Here is a 19464-nt window from a genome sequence, read left to right on the forward strand (position 1 = left end):
GTGCTCATATCTATGTAGCTATTTCGTTAGAATTGCGGGCTCTTATTCTGAAGCAGATTTAGAATTAGTCTAAAAATTATTACGCTTGTTGCAATGTATATAAACATTAGTGAAATTCATTTTTATGAATAACAAAGAGAATAGTTTGAAAGAAATGATAATTTCCTAGAAGACAGAATTCTTTTATTAACTGCCCCTATTTGAACACGTTATCTTAATCAATATTTTAAACTTCTCTGTCATATAAGAGGAGCTAAAAGATATAATACGTAAATTTGGACTTTGCCGTAACTTTCTGATATAAAATTGTCCTCCTGAACACAATATCTTAAAAATAGTACAAGTTTCTTCAAATATTTTGAAATTCTGGTGGTGACGTTTAGAAGAACTCAATGACCATGCGTCCTAGGGTATGTCGGAAGGTGACTCAATGACCATGCGTCAAGAGAGTTGATAATTAAGTACCTCTCAATGGCCGTGTGTCTTAGAGTGAAAATAAAGGAACTCAATGAAAATGCATATTACGGCGTATAGGAAGGGTACTTCTCAATGACCAGGCGTATTAGAGAGGGTGTCATCGTGCTCTCAATGACCAGGCATCTTAGAGAGTTGGTGATTTGATAAACCGGGCAAGATTGCCGTTTTCTGTTGTGTCCAGTCTCTTTTTATACAGAAATGGTGCTGATATCTCGCCTCTGCGTCACTCATCAAACGCTGACGATGTAGAAAGTGGACGACATCTTCGTGGTTGTCGTCTGAAGAGAATTTACTTGAACACGTGAACACATTACGGCAGTTCCAGTTTTGTTCACAGAGGGAAATTGTACTAATGCAGACAGTCTTAAAGGCAGAAAGCAGCGCGATATACGAATAAAAAAGTAAAAGCAATTGATTTGTTTTAGTGAAGGTAAGTACTGGATTTGAGAATTTAAAGACTTAGTCATATTATATTCTATGCCTTGTAGTTTTATCTTGTTGTCTCCTATACATAATTTTTATCGCTAAAACATAACGAGTGAACTTGCAGGGGTACATCTTCATTGTTCTTTCTTCTCAATTCTTTCTCTTCCATTTTGGAATGAGTTCATCAATGTGATTTATGGGTGATCTTAGCAATCTTAATAACGATTTATTCAATAAATCGAGATGTTTTGTATTTTCTTAAAAGAATTGTTGTGCATTCATATTATGTAAGACTCTTATTAAATTTGGGAATTATTGTCCCAGTGCCACAATAATAGTTCGTTCAATATTCACATTCAATTTTAAAGAGGAAGTGTATTAACACTTTGTCAATTCAATAAAAAGTTTGATGTTTATATTTACTGTTAAAATATTTATTTTGATGCTACTGAGTCTTCAATAGCTTTTGTCGCACTTTCTCTTTAAGGTGGATGAGTATATCTATTCTAGTTTGTAATTGGGCGAGATTTGGAGCTGAAAATTGCTAATTGTATATGGTATGAACTTTGACCATATTTCCTCGTTTTGTTGGACAAAATTAACGAATTCATCACAGTTTTCTTCGTCACCTCTATCATACCAACATGTAGTTGATTAAAACCAGATTGGAAATTAAATAAAATTTATATGTTGCTGCAAAATTTTGAAGTGTGTTTACCTTATGCGAAGGATGCTGGTCCAAATGGAGAAAACGTAAGGCGCTGGTACGGAAAACAATTTTTTCCAATAAAAAATACTTCGACTGTATCTACAGTAACTCTTTTAAAAGGTTTGTTTACGAAGTAACGAGTGATTGTTTGTGTAGCTACAAAAATGTATTTCGCCTTTCCTTGTGCATGCGAAAATGGTCCTAAACAATATTAAACTAATCGTTTTCCTATGAGTTTTGATAGGTGATGTAACAATTGTGCTTGTGCTTTCTTCTTGATGTTTTAGTCAGTAGTTGACACACGTGACAAATTTTAATTTTAAAAGCTATGTAGGATTGCATATTAGGCATATGATATTTGTTGTCTTCTATGTTTTGTAAAATCAAAATGAGGTGAGGACAGATGTTTGTGATTTAACTCGAATACTGACCCACCAAAATTTCGGGACACACAGGAGGTAAAGTATGCCAAATTTTGGATGCTTTTATGTTCCTTAAATAGAGATGTGTTTTAAACGGAAATATTTATTACCTCTAAGCATAGAAATAGTTGTAGGTTCTTCCCATTTAAAACTCAAGTTCTGGGAGTATTTATCACCCTTGCTTTGTTCCTCATGGGAAATCTTCAAAGTTTTTGTGTTTTATTAGAAAAAAAGGATCTCCGAGCGATTGTCAGTGGTTAGCATGCATATCCTCGGGTACTTACTGTAGGTTTGTGGCCTCTTAGTTCTTCCCTTACTCCATACGGTTGTTGTTTTTTTTCTAATAATGTCGACTGAATGGTTTTGCCTTCTATGTGACAAATGTTGAAATTGTAGTCGGGTAGCAACAGTTTATAACGTGCACATTTGCCTACTTCGTCGGGTTTCGAGTTCAATCATATGAGTACTTTTTGCGTCTGTGAACAATTTCAATTTCTGATTAATTAGGAAATCTCTAACCTTTCCTAAAAGGCTTATAATTCCATATAATGCTGTTTGCCAAACAGAGCTTTTGGTTTCGGCAGTCGTAACCGCCGACTGGAATAAGAAACAAATTTTTCTCCTTCTGTTCGAGGACTATAGCAAGCTAGTAGACCTCCAGGCTGATATGACCTTGCATCAGTGTGCAATCTGATTTGTAGCTGATCATAAATTGATACAAGAATTATGAGTTCATAGTATTCTGTTTTAGTTTCTCATATTACTGATTGTTTTTTCATTCAACAAAATTTAGTATTCTTAATAAGAAGTTGCGGGAAACGTTCTATTTTGGGCATAAAGTATATAATGTGATTTCGAAGGTAAGAACCAAGCCATATGAAACTTTTAAGAATTCTATTTCTAGTTCGCTTCTTAAAGTTTCTATATCAACCGGGCGAGATTTGTTTTTTTTTTTCTGCGGTGTCCAATTTATTTTATACAGAAACGCTGCTGACAGCTTGCCTCTGTGTCATTTGTCGTATGTTGGTGATGCTGGACATCATCTTTGTTCCTGTCGTCTGAAGAGTGTTTACTTTAAGCGCGTGGTGTAGAAACAAATACCACAATTTCACAATATTCCGCATGTTCTGAAAACACGTTGTAACTTAAAACATTTAAAGGACGGAGGTGTTACGTAGTAACCTTTCCTACTACGGTCAACCGTTTCTGATTATATTGCTCCTTAATTGTGATGTTTTGTAGTTGTAGACGCATCGTTTATCCCCAGCTTGTTGTCCCAAAGCAAGATCGTATCTCAAGTTCATAGAATCTCTTTGTTCATCAAAAACAGATCAAATGAAGTACGAATACATTGATGACAACTTATATCGTGGAAGCAACAATATAACGCAATCTCATTAGCTTGTACGTTATTGTATATTTTATTGATGCTAATATCTCACTACAAATATCCGAAGAAAAAATGAACTTAAAATATATTCAAATTATGATCAGGAAATTCATTTACAAACGTTATACAGAAAGCGCTGTAATTCAGTTCAAAATAACATTTCATAAATTCTGAGTGAATTGTATTTTTGCTTTTAGTATATAATATCTAAGAAATATGTTTCTTCATGTACATGGTTCATTGTTAATTTAAAACCCTTAATAGGGGGCATAAGGAAATGTTACGTAATAGGGCGCGTGGCGTACAAAGTACCTCATACACTCATTTGATCTCTAAAGAGATATTTACTGTAATTGTTCAGTCCTAAGTTGTTTTTTAAACAATTTATATGTTAAAAACTTTCAAATTTGACAATTTTTTAAACAATTTTTTTTAAAACTTTTCATTTTAAGCAGTTACAGGTAAGAAAAAAACTAAAAGTTGGGAAAACGACTTTATTACAAGAAATGAATATAAAATGGAACGTTTGACTGACATTGTGGAACGAAAGTACTCAATTCCTAGTCCATCGTTTGCCCATAGATTTTCCATATGTATATGCCAGAACTACAACACACCGGCAAGAAATAACAAACCCATAGCAGCATGGATTTCTAATCGGTCAGTCTGTTTAGCGTCCCTTTCAAGAGCATAATTTACTCTATTTGTCCGTATCCAAACAATGGTGTACTCAACAATTTCGTCAATGAGCGAGTCAGGGAAAAGTAGCTTCCAAGTTTCGTATGGGGTTTTCGTTGCCAAAGTTTCACCTTTTGGTGTAGGAAGACGCACTCCTATTCTTTCCGCTCAAATAATATTTTGTCTTCGCACTCTTCCACGTAAATTAGCATATTTCATGTGAACATTCCATTGAGTTTCCTTGTCTTTTCCAATTAACACGTTCCGGTTTACTGTTCCATCACTATCATCTTCTATTGCAGTTTCTTCATTAGCAGACATTTCTGACTCCGTATCGTGATCATTGTGTTCCAATTCATCTTCGGACTGATCAGATCCTTCTCCTTCGATGACATCTTCTTGCTCAGGTGCATTACTTCTACTAGCATCTTCGTTATTTGCAAAGAAATGTCTACGCAAAGTCTCTATACCAGGTTCAGCATTTCTTTCTTCTTCTTCGATTTCTTTTTGACGCTATCAAGTAAAGAAAGCAAACGATCTCTTTCTTCATTTTCCATTGTAGCCAAACTATCTTTACCACAAAATTCTACAAAGTAATAGGTCCATTTACAGATTCAAATTATAATACATTACAAACACACAACACATGGCGACATGAAACGCAAAACAAGACGATTTCAGTAAAACAAGTACGTAAAAAGTTTGTAATAACATTGCCGGTGTAGGGCGCGCGGCGTACAAGTGTCCGCACAAAAACTCACACAATAAGACGCGCGGCGTACAAAAGACAACACTGCTTCCTAAAACGCCTAACCTAGCAAGAGCTGAGTGTCAAACTGGTTCTCTCTCTAATGGTCAGGTAGAGGGGTAGTATGGGGTAGATAGGGTGGGGTGTGAGCGGCGGGGGTGCTGCATTGTGTCTCATATAATACTAAAAGTATTTGCTGCGGAGCTTTGTACACCATGCGCCCTGTTACGGGTTAAGTGTCATGTCTTAATTATAGAGGTTTAACACTTCTTTAATGTATGACAGAATAGTGTGAGATAAATGACTGAACTACTTATTTTTCCTTTAATATATATGAACTACTTATTTTTTTTTATTTTCAGTTCTCTTCCTTTTCAAAAGGAAGCACAATATATTTTGAACTTAATATTTGTCATCATCTTGAATTGTTAGATTCTATTACTTCAAGGTACAATGGATTTCTGTTGCATTGTTGTGATTACTGACTCTTTGAGAACGTTTCTCTAAGGTATGCGCTTCGCTTTACTTGTCTTCCTTGGCTATATACTGATGAGTTCACTAAAATTCTCTTTTGGTATTTTGCTATTATGTCACACCAGGCCTTTTTGTGCAATATTTCTTCATCTCATTAATAGACATGGTATATATTCTTTCTGATTAATATCAACCAAATACTGAACCTACGCTATTCTTTGCCGCCATATGCACAGTGCATCTGGGAAATTCCTTCCCGAACCGAATTAAATGCGTGTAACAATAAGATATTAAACATTTGAAGATCCCATCCTGATCGTTAAATTGGCAACAGTGCTCCTCACGTAAATTGCTATGTAGCATACACTTGGCTGCCCGCGGAGGGATTGGAATACAATATATTTATTGACGGGTTCATTATCTCGCCTTTCCGTATTTGGTGAACAACAATGGCATATATTTGTGACGATACTTTGGAGAAACGTTTAGTGTCAAGGGCGTGGATTCATGAAGGGAAACAGAAGGTCAAGAATATGCCGCAGATGATAGATAGGTTTGGTGACCGGTTCTGTATGGAGCCACCAAGTCGTCAGAGTTTGACCACGTGGGAACAAGGAAACTGTTCGCCTGAGTAAAGCTTTTTGTGCCCCTCATTCTGGTCGTTAATCAACCCGAAACGAAATATCCTCAGATGTTAGTGTATCAGTCATGCACCTGCAAGTTGACCAGAATGTTCTGCAGGATATAATCGAATCACACGCCAGAAAAGAAGTGTATTGTAAACAGTGATGCTCTGCGACAAGAGTGCTTGAAGGTTTTCAGCTTATGATGCAGCAGTTGGTAAAACGAATGAGTAAGATTTGGAGGCGTATCAATCAATAAGAGTTACTCGGGTACAAATACGGACGTTTTGTATAAATAATTGCAAGTATTAATAATGTACAGTTGAAATACGTGCAGGTATGTAAAGAGACTTTCTGGCCACCCTGCTTCAGAATTCTTTCAGCCTCGAATTCTAAGACTTTTTTCAACAGTTTATTGTGATTTTTACATAATCTGTGTTGGCGTAAGTAAGCACCTAGGTATTAGTACTAAATGTTTCATTCATTTATTTATTAATTGTTTACTTACTCCTATATTTCGATTCAATAATCATTACCTTCATCTGCGTAGCATTAGTACTTAGTATTTTCTGGTTTCATGTATTTTCATGTACTTTTGTACGTCGTGGTTTTACCAGTGTATATAGACACCAAACTGGGATCGGAAATCAAACGGGCTGGTCACTAGTACCTTACGGCACCGGTTTCCCTTCCTTCTCTGCGCGGGTCGCTGATAACCTGTCTCATACATCATTAAGATTACCAATGGATATTTTTGTGTTTATGAATACCGTACCGAACATCGGATGATTAGTAAGGCTTTATAATTGGGTTCGAATCGCGGGATATACAATGATTCCCAGTGGTTTTATAAATTAGTTCTGTCCTGAACATGAGGGTCCTGAATCAAATCCTCAACAATTGTATTGTGTCTCTTATCATAGAATCTTCCGAATCTCAGGAGTTTACGATTATAAGCTGTAAATTTAGAAATCATTGTATAGAGAATTATTTATGTATTTTTATTTTGAAACAATAGTTGTTTTTTACTGATGTGTCGGTCTAACTTTATGACATTCGAAGTGGGATCCTCTTTTTTCTAAGCTACGGAAAAAATCTTGTTGAAAGAAGTATATATATATTGGTATTGATAAGAAATAACGTCAAGGGCATCAGAAAAATTCATATGATATTATTATTCTCTCGTGAATGTTTACGAGTATTTTTCCCTGTTTAGTTTTATCGTGTCTAGAATATTACTAAATAGTATTTAAGATTACTTAGTAAATGTTCACCGACTCTGAAGTAGGTTGATGAAAAAGAAGATATGGAATTTCAATTAAAAGTATCATATGTGTTAATAATTTAATGCTTTAATTTGTAATAAATTAACTAGTATATGCATTAAAGAAAAATGATTAATATTTTATGAAGCTTATTCGTTAGAATAATTGCGTTCGTATAACAAAGTAAGTTTTGCACGTGACAAAGGTTCATAGTGCTATGAAGTTAAATAATAAATATACTTTTCAGAATCTTCTGGGGAATATCGTTTGCACTTTCTTTACTGACAAGTCTCAGCCTTATTTTGTCATCTTTGAAGGCATTTCTGGATGACCCAACTTACGTTTCTGTGAAAAGGACATACGGAGATGAGAAGTTGCCTTTTCCAGCATTTGGAATATGCCATGTTATAAGTAAAGATCAAGAAAACGAAGTCGAGAATATGTATGTACTTGCTTTTAATGTCAGTATATAAAAGTTCTTTTTTTTAAGACCTTGATTTTTGGGCAACACCTCTTGATGAATTGATTGGTTTGTTGATATGATGTTTAGCACTTCTTGCTACACCAAGGCTATATATAATACTAACTATATAATAGTAATACTAATAATAGAAATTTGCAGCGTCCTTATCAAAGGTAACTACAATCAGTGTTTTATCTACTTTGTTAAAAGAATTCTCAACATATTTATATATAAGTTAATTAGACCTGTTATTTTATCTTTTGTGACTCACTCGGTGCTATCTTGTTTCATTAATCTTCCGAATGTTCAATAACCACTGAGTATTTCAAATTTCTAGATGCCCAGTGTTGCCAGAACAAATACTATGTGTAAATAAGTAACCCGTACAACTCATGTGAATTTCGTAATTTTTGTACCGCCACACACTTTGCCAAGAAGTATTTTAATGTACTGAAATTCGTTTTTATTAACCGTTCGTATACCAATGCTCCTTATCTTTTCTAAATATGTAGCTTCTGTGTTTCTCTAAAAATGAAAGAAATATGTGTCTCTATGTTCAGAATACACCAGTTAAGGAAGTCACCCTTAGCATATTGGAAAGTTTCGATTCTTATTTATGGCCGATCTATATAATTTCTACTGAATAAAATCATTGTTTTAATAACTTCTATTATTTTATATAAATGCACAGCCTATATCTTTAATTGAAGTCTACACATTTGTGAGTTTAGAGTAATGTTGAGAAAATTAGAATTTCCTTCTTGTCTGTAAACTGTCTTGTCTAATTTAAGTAAATATAGTTACTACTTATTTCTAGGCAATAGCAATAGGTTTATAAATTACTCCGCTATAAGTAAATGAAATTAATTTAGTGTTTCTATGATTAGTGTTGAAAAGCTTAATGTAAAATATACTGAGCCAAGTCAATGTTTCATTATTGAAACATGCTTTATTGAAATACATTATTGAAAGTTGGGTTAGTGCTGAAGTTAAACTTCGTCTATTGTTAAACTTACGTTTAAATGTGTGACATATCCAAACACAATCATTTGAATCATAAATCTGCCATGGAAAGGTTAATGTCAGTAGTAACATTAGCATCCTAGTATTTTTTAAATATTTCCTTTGTCTTTGGGTCTTTGTCTAATATAATGTGTTGTTTGTCTAATATAATGTGTTGTTTGTCTAATATAATATGCTTCAAATACACTGTACTTTCCAATATTAGAAGGAACTCGATGTAAATTTTCCATATTTCGAATTGAATCTTTAGTGGTGTGGACATATTTCGATAATCGTGATAGAGCTTCTTTTCCTTCACGATATTCTCTAATGTCTTTCTTCAATCTGGTGCCCATATTTATTTTTGATCATCCGTATGTAGCATCATGATCATCCTTAGCGTTATATAAACAAATGACCTATTACATCCTATTTACCGCATGTATGTCCATCAAATACCACTTGTAATGGCTTAATGTCATTTTCTTATTAATACGAGGAATTAACTACAAAGCTATGTGTTTGCGTTGTTTTCCTTAATTTCTAAGAGATCTTATGATACAATGGGAGTAAGTTACACGGGAAGTCTTATTTCCATGTTCACAATTAACTCTAATTTTCCACTTCTTAATTATACTTTAGCCTTATGTTGTCAAGTTTTTATAATCCAAGGCTTTTCCCCATTAATCAGATCCAATTTCAAATCTACTAAACCCTTTCATTAATCTTCCTGAAGAGTAAGAAGTCAAATGTTATGTTGATCAAAATGTTGTTTTAGTTTTTCATAACCTGAGGTATTGTGTAACAATATTTTTTATTGTTTGCATAAATGTTTCTCTGTACTTCATTCCTCTATACTTTCAGTTTTACTTGTACATTATTATTGACAAAATATTTAAATTTAAAAGTGTATTCGTTGGATCATTTAAAGTTGGACACCGTGGACTGAGTATATATATTCAGATATTCCTTGTTTTCAAATTTGGCTCAGACTCAACATATTGAAAGACTTAGTAGAAATTTAAGATTTAACTAAAATAATATAAGTCCGTCAACAAACCAATTATTTCAAATTTCAGAAATGGATATCTTGGCACAAAAATAAGTTATTGCCATGGGAAGACTAGTATTGTTACATTGGCTATGTTACCATTGGACAATTACGAAATGATTATTCTAAACAATCTAGAAGTAAAATATTTTAAATATCGTTAAGTTAAAGCTACGTTAGCCGTTTACAGGCAGGGAGAGCAATTATATTTACTTTTATGGAAAATATAAGTTATGGCTAATAATTGAACTTGACTTTTGAACGGTAAAGTAACAATTCAATTAATTTGTGTTCCTCCATTTTATTGAAAGTTCAACAAATTCTAATTGAAAATATACAGAAAACTTGAGCATACAATGTGTTCTTTCATACAATTTCAAGTTATCATACGAAACTAAAATAAACACTTGGATCAACATACATATTAAACATTTTGACTCGAAACATTACAAGAAGATTTAGTGGAAGAACTTAGTAGAATTCCTTAATTGAGTGTTACTAATGGTTTTACTTTCCATGACAAAAACTTGGCAAGATAAAGCCAAAGCATTTTAAGGAACTGCAAAATTGGAGTTAAAAATAAACATGGAAATAAGACTCCTTCGTGGGTCTTCTTCCCACAGTTTCTACGGAGCTCTTACAATTAAGAGGGAAAACTATAAAAATTATACAAAAGTTAAGAATTTTTCTTTTGTCCGTTTCCATAAGTGTAACATAAAGAGATAATGAAAAGTAACTTACAACAACAATAAATAATGTTATACTACACCCGAGAATATGAATAGAAAATTAAAAAATCGTCAAAATTACACTTTCCCTTTATTACTAAATACAAATATTAACTAAAAACTAGTTAACAGGGAGCCAAGAACGTGATAAATCATCAATTACCGTTGATTTCATTTTTCTATTTAAGCTAGATATTTGGAAAATTCATATTTGTCCACAGTGTAATATGTATCGATAACAATACTGACAATTTTTTTTTGTTTCCTATTTTTGGGTGTAGATTAACATTATATATTATCTATTATTATATTTATTTATCTCTCCTCACTTACGAAAACTGAGAAAAAGAAAAATGATTAGCTTTTGTAGAATTATTAGTAGTCTGCCCCTTAAGGAAAATAGATAAGAAAATCGTAATATTATAATCAGTTTTAAGCGCCGTATTGATATGGAAAGACCACAAAGTCATTGCAAAAGGTTCCTCATCGATATACATACGTTAAGTGTTATTTAACAGGCCGTTTGTTCATATCACGCTACCTATATCAGAATGACCAAAATAAATATTGATATCAGACTGAAAAAATACATTAGGGCTTCTCGTGAAGGGAAACAAGTTGTGTTAGACTTATCTAAACGTCTCCATATTAAAGAAAAATGAAATTCGAAGGATTGAAGTTTTACTCTGGCTCTCTTCTAATATAGTAATCAAATCCAACAATTTTACACTACGGGGACTAATAAAAATCTAAATATTATTACTATACCTATTCGAACACAATCCATTGGCATTGTTAAATCTTGGCAAACCAGCTTGTTTCAAAGCCTTTAACAGTGAATATCATGAGTAAGTCGCAAATCGCATTGTCACTTTATCAGAAAGTTATCGAATCTACATGGAAAGAGAGTTAATGGAAAATAATGATGCACTTTAATTGCAGGAAAGAAATGTAAAAATGGATCTGTGCATGCAAACAAATATGTAATTCAAGAAAAATAAGAAATGAGGATATTAGCGAAGTTGTTTCGGTTTGATTCACTACTGAAAAGTGAAAGAATATTCACATATCTGAAGGAATATTATAAAATGAAACACCTAGAGTGTAGTGTAATATCGTTGAATCTGCTATAGGATAGTAGTGTAGAAAATACAGAATAAAATTTAGTGTACAATAGTAATAACTTCTTATAGACTGGTAAATATAGTTTGTTTCTTTTTTACATTTACCACTGTTAGAATGAAATCAGCTTGAATATGCATATTTAAAGAGGCGATATAGATATCGATGCGTTCTGAAAGCTACAGTGTAATATAGTATCGCTGTATGCAGTTATGTATCATGGAAACTTGTTCAATTTGGAAAACTAGGTCGGTTCCTTACGATTCCGCTTCGAGCAAATTTTACTGTGTTAAGACAAATAACGTATCATTAAATACGGATAAGGGTAATATTGGAAAAGACTAGGATGTTTACAACAACAAATCTAACAAGGGAACCTTCCGAAAATGATAGTTGTAATGAAAGATGTGACCTATGCCAATAGAAGGAGCTGTAACAGAGATGTTCATTCCCAAAAAAATTAGCTGTCCCTGACAATAGGTTCATGAAATATAAGGGGTGGAAGTTTTATACATTTTATATACATTTATTATATTTTCTCTATGCTACCTTCTATTCGCATCCATTATATACTTTAATCCAAATACACCTGATCCTTCCTTAAGTGACACTAATATTAAGAAAACAACTATAAACTGAAAGTGATAACAAATCTTTTTTCGACCTTTGATCCCTCTACTTCAATTATAAATATATCATTTAACTGACTTAGAACAGTAATTGGACTTCTAATCATCCCAATTCCATTTTGATTCTTACCAGGACGACCAAACATTTTATGAAATAAAATTACCCTAACTCTTTATAAGGAATTCAAAACCATTCTCGGTCCCACTAGCTATCAAGGAAGAACCTTCCTATTTATCTCCCTATTCTCCTTCATCTTATTTAATAACTTTATAGGCTTATTCCCTTATGTATTTACCAGCTCTAGTCACCTAACCTTCACACTAACTCTCGCCCTCCCTCTTTGAATAAGCTTTATAATCTATGGATGAATTAATCACACTCAACACATATTCGCCCATCTTGTCCCTTCTGGAACTCCTGCACCTCTTATACCATTCATAGTGTGTATTGAAATAATTAGTAACATCATTCGACCTGGAACTCTCGCCATCCGATTAATAGCAAACATAATTGCAGGTCATCTCCTCTTAACCTTATTAGGAAATACGGGCCCTTCTTTATCTCTCTCCATACTCTCATTATTAATAATTGGACAAATTGCCCTCCTAATATTAGAATCTGCCGTCGCAGTAATTCAATCATATGTATTTGCAGTCCTAGTTACATTGTATTCAAGAGAAGTTACTTATGTCGGCACCACAAAATCATCCTTACCATCTTGTTGACCAAAGTCCTTGACCACTTACTGGGGCCTTAGGTGCCTTAATTACAACTACAGAACTCACTAAATGATTCCATCAATATGACCCCTCCTTATTCTTCCTAGGTATATTAATTACATTATTAACTATAATTCAATGATGACGAGATGTAACCCGAGAAGGAACATACCAAGGATTACACACTATTCAAGTCACATTAGGTCTTCGGTGAGGCATAATTTTATTTATTATCTCTGAAGTATTCTTCTTTGTTTCATTTTTCTGAGCCTTCTTCCATAGTAGACTAGCACCAACAGTAGAAATTGGATCTTTCTGACCTCCAGCAGGAATCGTACCATTTAACCCTATACACATCCCTCTTCTTAATACTGCAATTCTCCTAGCCTCAGGAGTTACTGTAACATGAGCCCATCACAGACTAATAGGGGGCAATCACACTCAAGCTACACAAGGCCTACTACTCACAATCCTTCTAGGTTTATATTTTACTGCCCTACAAGCATATGAATATTATGAAGCGCCATTCACCATCGCAGATGCTGTATATGGATCAACATTTTTCATAGCAACGGGCTTTCATGGTCTTCACGTTATTATTGGTTCTACATTTCTAGCCACTTGTTTATTCCGCCACCTTTTATCACATTTTTCTCCTACTCACCATTTTGGATTTGAAGCCGCTGCCTGATATTGGCATTTTGTAGATGTAGTATGATTATTCCTTTATATTTCTATTTATTGATGAGGAGGTTAAGCCTATTTAATATATATAGTATATTTGACTTCCAATCAAAAAGATCATTAAATGAAATAGGCAATTAATACAATCTTAACAACCAGCCTACTAACTATCATTATTTGCTTAATCGTTATAGCTATTTCAACTCTCCTTTCCAAAAAAGTTATTAACGATCGAGAAAAAAATTCTCCATTTGAATGTGGATTTGATCCTAAATCATCAGCCCGAATTCCTTTCTCCCTTCGCTTCTTCCTAATTGCTGTAATTTTCCTCATCTTCGACGTAGAAATTGCCTTACTACCACCAATAACAATTACTATTAATAATACTAATACACTGTCCTGATCCTTAGTTAGATTAACATTCTTAGTAATCCTCCTAATAGGCCTTTATCATGAATGAAATCAAGGGTCCTTGACATGAGCTGACTAATAGAATGGGATAATAGTTAACTATAATATTTGGTTTGCATCCAAAAGGTGTTGCTATCAACTTATCTCATAAGTAGGAAGCAAACAATTGCACTCAGTTTCGACCTGAACCTTTGGTCTCTATGACCCCTACTTGTTAGTTGAAGCCAAAAAGAGGCATTTCACTGTTAATGATATTATTGGGATTCTCTACCCCAACTAAGGAGATGTGAATTAATCAAGAAGAAGCTGCTAACTTTATCTTTAGCGGATTAGACCGTTAACATCTCTTAATAAATAATTATACCCCCTTAGTATAAATATTACATTACCTTTTCGAGGTAAAAAAGAGAGTACTCTCAGGGAGTATATTTAGGGAAATATAATTTCTTCTTAGTATCTTCAATACCATGCTTTCAATAAGCTACCTAAATATACAAATATAAAGAAACAAAGGAAAATTGTAAAAAATAAAAAAAATTAACAAATACATTTTAAATAAATTATCCTGTGATTGTTGAATAAATATTGAACCGTCCTTAAAGTTACTATATATGCCCTGAGCACCAAGACATTCTCTTCATCCTTGATCAATATTATTATAATATACACCCCCTATATATAAAGGGAATTTAATAATATAATTTGTTGATAAGTAAGGTAAAAATCATATACTTCCTATTATTGTAGAGGTAAAATAAAACTTCACACACATTAAAGACTGAGCAATAGAATAACTTGATAACAAAATACCAACCCACAAGCCTACCACACTTACAAGTAATGCACCCGTTTTTAAATATAAAGGCAAAATAACACAATTAATAGTAGGAAAAATCAATCAACTCAATGTAGCACCTCCTAAAATTGCTATCACTACTAGTCCTAATATTCCCTTACATATAATCCAACCTTCATTATCACTAATAGAATGAATATTAGCACCCCCAAAGCCCTTACCCGTTAAGTAAAATCTTAAACGTACTGAGTAACATACAGTTAAACCTGTAGAAAAAAATAATAAGAAAAAGCTGACTACATTAATTAAAGATAAAGAAGAAATTTCCAAAATTAAATCCTTAGAATAAAACCCAGCTAAAAATGGTATTCCACATAAAGCCAGGTTAGCCACATTTAAACAAGACAAAGTAAGGGGCATCTGACTTACAAGTGCTCCTATTCTACGAATATCTTGTGTATCTCCTACACCATGAATGATTGCTCCTGCACATAAAAAAAGTAATGCCTTAAATAAAGCATGTGTTAATAGATGAAAAAAAGCCAATACGGGGAATCCTATAGACAAAATTATCATTATAAGACCAAGCTGACTTAGTGTAGATAAAGCAATAATCTTTTTCAAATCATATTCATAATTAGCACCAATGCCGGCCATAAATATTGTCAATCCTGATAATAAAAGTAATACCTCTCCTGCATAAACACTTAATAAAACATCTCTAAAACGAATTAGCAAATAAACTCCAGCAGTCACAAGGGTAGAAGAATGTACTAATGCTGATACTGGCGTAGGAGCAGCTATTGCTGCCGGCAATCAGGCAGAAAAAGGAATTTGTGCACTTTTTGTTATTGCTGCTAAAATAATTAAGCTAGAGATAATCACTATCTCATTATTATTTAAAACTCTATGTAAATAAAAAACATAATTTCAACTTCCGTAATTCAATATTCAAGCAATAGCTAACAAAATTGCTACGTCTCCAACACGATTAGAAAGGGCAGTCAACATCCCAGCATTATAAGACCGCACATTTTCATAATAAATAACTAAACAATATGACACTAATCCTAGCCCATCTCATCCAAGGAGGATTCTAATTAAATTAGGAGAAATAATCAGTAAAACTATTGAAAGAACAAATATTAATACAAGCATAATAAATCGATTAAGATATCGTTCAGATCCTATATATTGTCCACTATAATAAATTACCATTCTAGAAATATAAAGTACAAATCTTATAAATATAAATGATATTCAGTCAAATAGAAGAGTTATAATAATTTTATTTCTATTAAAAGAAATAACCTCTCATTCAATAAATACACTATATCTATTGATTAAAAAATTTAAGCCTGTAAGAAACAAAAAAACACTTATTCTACTTAAAAAGGCAAATCTAGTTACACAAATTGAAAAAGGTCAAACCATGGCCTAAGGGCAATAAACCTTCTTTAGTTCCACAAACTAAAATTTTATTCTAAACTACTCAAGCAACTACAACCATAAAAATCTTGGTCCTGCAAAAAAGATCAATAAATTTAAAGGCAATCAATGTAATATCAATAATAAATATTCTCGCACACTTCCACCTCAACAAGAGTATAAATTAGAATAAGGTATTCCATGTTGAGTATATGAATATAAATATAATCTATAGGCAGCTCTAAAAAAAGAGAGTAAAGCTAACCCCAACATACTCAATCAAGATCAACCAACAATTCTATTCAATAAACTAATTTCTCCTAATAAATTTAATGTTGGTGGTGCAGCTATATTAGCAATTCTTAATAAAAATCATCACAGCGCTAAGCTTGGCATAAAAGACAATATTCCTCGATTGATTAATAATCTTCGACTCCCTAAACGTTCATAAGAAATATTTGCAAGACAAAATAACCCAGAAGAACACAAGCCGTGAGCAATTATTAGTGTAAGAGCACCTCTAAATCCTCATAATCCCATCGTTAGTAATCCTATTAGTACTAACCCTATGTGTGCAACAGAAGAATAGGCAATTAAAGATTTTACATCAACCTGTCGTAAACACACTAATCTAACTGATCAAATACCCACAATTCTAATACAAAATCAAATTAAATTTATATTTACAGCTACATTTTCTATAAAATATAAAATACGTAATAACCCATATCCTCCTAACTTCAATAAAACCCCCGCCAAAATTATCGAACCACTTACAGGTGCCTCAACATGTGCCTTAGGTAATCAAAGGTGAACCAAAAATATAGGCATTTTAATTAAAAAAGCAACAACTAAAGCAAAATATCATATATAATATGTAATTCCTAAATCTATTACACTTCTCATATTAATTATTAATAAGCTACCCTTAACATATTCTAAATAAAAAATTCCGATCAAAAGTGGCAGTGAAGCAAATAAAGTATAAAACAACAAATATATCCCTGCCTGCACCCGCTCAGGTTGATAGCCTCAACCCAAAATTAAAAATAATGTAGGAATTAATGAACCCTCAAAAAAAATAAAATAAAATATAAATAGTCTAGAAGAAGAAAATCTCAAATAAAGTAATACAAGTAATAATAAAACTAAACTAATAAAACTCGTAGTATAAAATGAACTTCTTAGTACACCTTCTCTAGCTATAATTATAAGAATAACAATTCAAATACTTAATAAAATCAATGAATATCTCAAGCTGTCTCTCCACAAATAATACCCCACCTCTCAGGGAACCAGCCCTATACTATTTCTTAGTATAAATAAAAAACAAACTCTAATAAGACAAAACTGAACAACTCATCATAATTTAAAATTAAAACCCAAAGGTATTAAAAACAATATAAATATTAAATATTTTAGCATCGTAATACAACTAAAGAATTTAAATAATCACCCCCATGAGTTCGAACAATAGACACTAAAATTGATAAACCTAAGCTACCTTCACAGACACTAAAAGTTAAAAATAATAAACAAAAATAGTTTTCAACATATAAACTTCCTAGGGAATAGGACAAAAGTAAAAAACTTATCAACACAATAAATTCAAGTCTTAATAAAACTATCAATAAATGTTTACGTTGAATAACAAAACAAGCCATACCTAAAATAACTAGAAAACAAGAAAACAAAATAAATAATATTTTCATAAGCTTTTATAGTTTAATTAAAACGTTGGTCTTGTAAACCATTAATGAATAAAATTCTAAAAGCATCAAGAGAAAGTATAAACTTATCTTTAGTCCCCAAAACTAATATTTTAATAAACTATCTCTTGAAATTAAAATAACTTGAATATTACTCATAATTTTAGTAGTTCTAAGATTTATTCTAATTCAGATATCCCACCCCTTATCAATAGGATTAATACTCATTGTCAACACTATTGTCACTTGCTTAACCATTTCAACTATAAGAGAATCTCCTTGATTTTCTTATATTCTCTTTTTAGTTTTCCTAGGAGGTATATTAGTTCTATTTATTTATGTTACAAGACTAGCATCAAATGAAATATTTACCCTAACGCCGAATCTTTTTCTACTAATTTTCCTAGTTCCATTGCTCTTAATTCTTATAATAATTATTGATCCTCTTCTACTACCAAACATAATTTCATTACCAGATCCTCACCACTATATCACTAATTATCAAGAAATTCCCGGTATGAAATTTTATATAACATCAATCTTAATGAACACTATTATACTAGCAACATACCTATTTATTACATTAATTGCAGTAGTAAAGATCACTTCACTATATCAAGGCCCCCTTCGGCCTTCCAAATCATATGTCAACACCAATTCGTTTACATCATCCTCTTTTTAAAATTGCTAATAACGCCTTAGTAGACCTTCCAGCTCCTATTAACATCTCATATTGATGAAATTTCGGCTCTCTTCTTGGCTTACGTTTAATTATTCAAATTGCTACAGGCCTATTCCTAGCAATACATTATGTATCAAGTATTGAATTAGCCTTCAATAGAGTAATTCATATCTGTCGAGATGTAAATTTTGGATGGTTATTACGCACCCTACATGCTAATGGAGCATCATTCTTCTTTATTTGCCTTTACTTACACGTCGGTCGAGGAATATATTATGGTTCTTATCTTTATCTTCATACTTGAAGAGTAGGAGTTGCTATTCTACTTTTAGTGATAGCAACCGCCTTTGTAGGTTACGTTCTGCCTTGAGGTCAAATATCTTTCTGAGGTGCTACAGTTATTACAAATCTATTATCAGCCATTCCTTATCTAGGAACAATGTTAGTACAATGAATTTGAGGGGGCTTTGCTGTAGATAATGCCACTTTAAACCGATTCTTTGCTTTCCATTGCCTCCTACCTTTCATTGTAGCAGCCATGTCAATAGTACACCTCCTATTCCTGCATCAAACAGGATCTAATAATCCTCTTGGTCTTAACAGAAACCAAGATAAAATTCCTTTCCACCCTTATTTTTCAACTAAGGACACTATTGGATTTCTAATGATAATAACAGCCTTAATATTACTTACCCTCTGAAATCCCTACATATTAGGAGACCCTGAAAACTTCACTCCAGCTAATCCACTAGTTACACCAGTACATATTCAACCAGAATGATACTTCCTATTCGCTTACGCTATTCTTCGTTCTATTCCTAATAAAC

The 19464-nt window shown here is 32.7% G+C and overlaps 1 pseudogene; it reads right to left on the reverse strand.

Moving 5' to 3' along the window:
* Nucleotides 1-4270: 4270 nt before the first annotated feature.
* On the reverse strand, nucleotides 4271-18368 carry LOC145682793 (NADH-ubiquinone oxidoreductase chain 5 pseudogene; annotated as a pseudogene).
* Between the last annotated feature and the right edge of the window lie 1096 nt (nucleotides 18369-19464).

This window comes from Thermobia domestica, chromosome 1 (genome assembly GCF_964235325.1).
Source record: "Thermobia domestica chromosome 1, izTheDome1.hap1.1, whole genome shotgun sequence".
Lineage (NCBI taxonomy): Eukaryota > Metazoa > Arthropoda > Insecta > Zygentoma > Lepismatidae > Thermobia > Thermobia domestica.